General features: G+C 32.8%; 1 pseudogene; it reads left to right on the forward strand.

Annotated features, from left to right (window-relative positions):
• Positions 1-880: 880 nt before the first annotated feature.
• On the forward strand, positions 881-1,586 carry LOC115896354 (annotated as a pseudogene).
• Positions 1,587-4,724: the final 3,138 nt, after the last annotated feature.

The following is a 4,724-nucleotide window of genomic DNA, read 5'->3' on the forward strand; positions in this document are numbered from 1 at the left end:
GTTATAAGTCCATGTCTATTATGTAAAGATAAAATACTATTTAACTAAAAGAAGTATGCCATACACAAGATTGCCCATTTAATCACAGTTTGATCACCCAAGCAGACTGATAAAGCAAAGCAACTCACTCTTTTTGCAAGAGGTTTGCTGTCAGAACACAGATGTCATGAAAACCACCCCTAAAACCAAAATGGGAAACAAAAAGACTCACATCAATATCACTGTCATTGGACATGTAGATTTGGGCAAGGTCATTTGACCTACAAATGAGGTGGAATCAACAAAAGAACCATCGAAAATATTGAGAGTGAGGCCGTTGTGATGAGAAAGAACTCTTCAAGTATGCCTGGGTCCGTCTTAATAAACTGTTGAGTGTGAATATAGTGAACTGTTGAGTGTGAATGTAGTATCATTATTGATATTGCTCTGTAGAAATTTGTAATCAGCAGGTATCATGTGACTATCATTGATGACCCAAGACACTGGAAACTTTATCAAAAATCTGATTGCAGGCATATCTCATGCTGGCTTGTCTGGATTGTTGCTCCTGGCCTTGATGATTTTCATGCTATGTTTTCAAGAGTGGATAAACCCATGAGCATGCCTTTCTGGCTCACACACTGGGTATGAAACAACTAATTGTTGGTGTTTACAAAGTAGAATCTACTGAGCCACCCTACAACCAGAAAAAATATGAAGAAATTGTTAAGGAAGTCAGCACTCACTTAAGTTAAGAAAATTGACTTACCACCCTGATAGAGTAGCATTTGTGCCAATTTTTGTTTGGAATGATGATAATATGCTGTATAATATGAACCAAAACATGTTTTGGTTCAAGGCATGGAAAGTCACTGATAAAGATAGCAATGCCAGTGGAACCATGCTGCTTGAAGGTCTGGTTTGCACCCTACCACCAACTCACCCAGCTGCCAAGCCATTGCATCTACCTCTCCAGGATATCTACAAAATGATGTTGGTGCTATCTCTGTGGGTCAAGTGGAGTCTGGTATTCTGAAACCTGGCATGGTAGTCACCTTTCTTTGAGTCAATGTTACAACTGAAGTAAAGTCTGTTGGAAGGCACCATGAAGCTTTGAATGAAGTTCTTCCTGAGAACAACGTGGGCTTCAGTTTTAATAGTGTGCCTGTCAAACATGTTCGTTGTGGCAAAGTTGCTGGTGACAGCAAATATGACCCACCAATGGAAGCATCTGGCTTCACTGCTCAGATGATTATTCTGAACAATCCAGGCTAAATCAGTGCTAGCTACACCCCTGTACTGAATTGTCACACTGCTCACATTGCTGGAAAGTTTGCTGCACTGAAGGAAAAGATTGAGCAGTCTTCTGGTAAGAAGCTGGAAAATGGCCCTAAATTCTTGAAATTTGGTGATGCTTCCATCATTGATATGATTCCTGGCAAGCAAGCACATGTATATTGAGACCTTCTCTAACTATTCTTCTCTAGGTCATTTTGCTGTTCATTATATGAAACAGTTGCTTGGGTGTCATCATCATAGTCGACAAGAAGGCTTATGAAGCTGGCAAGGTAACTAAGTCTGCCCAGACAACTCAGAAGGCTAAATGAATGTGATACCTCTATCTACCATCCCAGTCTTAATCAGTGGTGAAAGAATGGTTTCAGAACTATTTCTTTCAGTTGGCCATTTAAGTTTAATAATAAGTCTGGTTGATGATAACAATGCATCGTAAAACCTTCAGAAGGAAAGGAAAGTGTTTTGTAAACTACTTTTTTTGCATTTGGCAATTATTAGTTATTAGTTTTTAAAATCCATACTTTTTAATAGAAACAACTTGACAAAAAATATATTGTAGAATTTTGAGACCCACTAAAACAAAGCTTAATGAGAAAAAAGCAACTCATTTTGAGAAATATGAATGAAATATCATTTACCCATTTGTCTGTCAAGAATTGAATGGTAATTCATTTTTAAAGAAAAGCCAGCACGTCTGAGATGAAAGACACATTCTAATAAAATAACAGCTTTTTCAAAGAAATACAGCATGATTTAAAAGTTCAGCTTTCAAGGTTTATTTTTATTTTCTCAATCTGTTGTAGTTTCTGTCAGATGTCATGAGTGATGTGGTGTCTGTGTCCCAGAGATAAAGTGAAATGAACCCAAGTCAGAGATGAGAAAGGGTGCCTGACAGAATGATGGGCACTTGGGCCCTTGTAAACCTTGACTATGCTCCCTTTGGGAGGCCATCCCAGTGCCAGTTGGAGTAAATCCGCACTGTCCAAACTGTCAAGAGCAGTTTTGTGATATGTGCTTCACAGAGTCCCTACAGCTGCAAATGGAGACTTGATGCCCTGAGCTGTGAGAAGCCTAATCTTTAAATTATTCTATTTCAGCCCACCTTTTATATGTTTCTATATGTACTAATGCAAAATAAGAGGAACACAATTTCCCCAATTATACCTCTGTGGTAATAACATGCTTTATACATTTTTAACCTTCCCTGATATCACTGATTTTCACAGTATATCTCCTATAAGTCAAATACATCATTTATGCTTAATTTGTTAGATATGCAAGCAGACATCATTCAGCATTCAGTAAAATATATATTTTGAATCTGTGATAAAATGGGCTAGAATTACGAATGGAAAATACATGAAGGCTAAATTGAGAAGTGAAAACATAAGTAAATTTCAAAACTCAATCCAAATAAACCATGCAATTTTTAAAAAGAGTAATATACCTCCCAGATAAGCTTTGAGGCAGAAAAAACAAAAAGACTTAATTTGAAAAATAATGAAAAAGAGTGGCACTGAAGAAGATGTTAAATATTACCAATTATTAGCTATACAGTTAATTAAATACAAAATAAACCATGCAAAAACACAAAACCTGCCCCAAACTATCCAAATAAAAAATAAAAGAAAATGATTATTATGCATTCACAGAAAGTAAAAAATCAATAATGCCTGATTTATATGCTTTCCATGCAAGAAATATATTGAAATCTACATGAGACAAATTATACCTCAAATAACACAGCAAGCAAATTTTATAGCCCACGTTGTAACCTTAGATTTTTGTTTTGTTTGATTTTGGTTTTCTTTTATCAGTGAACTTCTAAATATACAAAGAGACATGTGATAACAGTTTAAATTTATCCATGGAAATAGATAAACAATAAGAAATAATTACACAGGATACTGGCTGTTGGACTTCTTTAAAAGTTGCAGTTAGATTCACTGTAAACTCACATATTAAAAATGCTAATTTCAGAATTAGGAATATTTCTGCATTGATAAAGTAGGAAAAAATGGATTTGACTTATGCTCAGGAGAAATTTGAAATCAATACACTGCTGTAAAATTTGAAGAGCAGAGATGAAAATACATCATCTCAATTAGACATTAACCCAGCCTCTTTGGGAAATATTAAATTTAATTTCTTCTTTACTTACTATTTAATTCATTGAGTTAATCGTTTAATTAATCATAACTCTATTAGAAAATAAGTTTTTTTTGTTTTTTGTTTTTTTTTGTTTTTTTTTTTTTTTACTTTTAAAAGCACTCACCCTTGGAACATCAATCTGAAGAAACTGTTTTAAAGTAATTTTTTTCTTTTTTAAAAAAGTGATTGTTTTTCTGAGATGAAAGAATTTGGGATCAATATACATAATTTTCAATCTCTTGAAATTGTATTATTTTTGGATAGCATGGTCATAATGGCACTTATATCTTATTACTTATAAGATTTTTATTCAATCTATTCAAGTTTCTATATTATTTTGTACTTTCATTACGGGGACTTGAAATTGCTCACATTGGAAAAGCACATGCTAACCCAGGAATGAATTTAATTACAAATGTGAGCACTCAACTTTCTGGAAAGTAGGCTTCCATTTTTGATAAGAATGGACCTTAGAGAGCAAACTGTATTTATTGCTATGTATTACATATTGAAATGTAAATGTTGGCAAAGCCAAACAAGAAATATACTAAATTAAAGCAATAGTAACTAAAGTAATATTGTTGATGTATTTTAGGTACTAAGTTCTACAGTTATCAATTTTTATGTGTAGAATCATGTATTTATATAAAATTTCTATTTAGTGATGAATACATAGTTTAAAATTAAAATAATAATTACTTAATGTTTAAGGTATTTCATAATTTACAAGTGGCATATTTCATCATTAATATGTAAGTAGATATTTACTAAACAAATCCAAACTTTAAAAACTATACTTATTTTCATTTAATTATCCTCTACTAGATTGAGCATCTATTTTTGGAAGTGGTACACATTTATTTAACTTTCCTATATCCCTTAAATAAGTAAAGACAGATATATATAGTCTGGTAAAAAAAAATGAATAGGGCTTGTAAGTAACTCTTTTATCATAAAGAGGATAAAGTTTGAAGGAGGATTCAGTCAGTTTATTTCTAATATAATTAGGAAAACAAAGAAGATGATATTTAATTTACAGGACAAATATTAATAAGTAGAATGTCTTCTAAAGACTGTTGCAGTGGAAATTAATAGAGTATTTATTCCAAACAGGCAAATATTTACTAAGCAAAATGTTAGCATAGGCCATTTCATAGGGTAATCACCATTGCATCACCTGCATCTGTAAGAGTAACTCATATATAGTAGATCCTTAATATATGTTTGATAATTACTAAATTGATGAATACATGCCTTTTTCCTTTCCTAAGACACAAGATCATATGTCATTACTTGTA

The sequence above is a fragment of the Rhinopithecus roxellana genome, chromosome 3, assembly GCF_007565055.1.
Source record: "Rhinopithecus roxellana isolate Shanxi Qingling chromosome 3, ASM756505v1, whole genome shotgun sequence".
In the NCBI taxonomy this organism is placed as follows: domain Eukaryota; kingdom Metazoa; phylum Chordata; class Mammalia; order Primates; family Cercopithecidae; genus Rhinopithecus; species Rhinopithecus roxellana.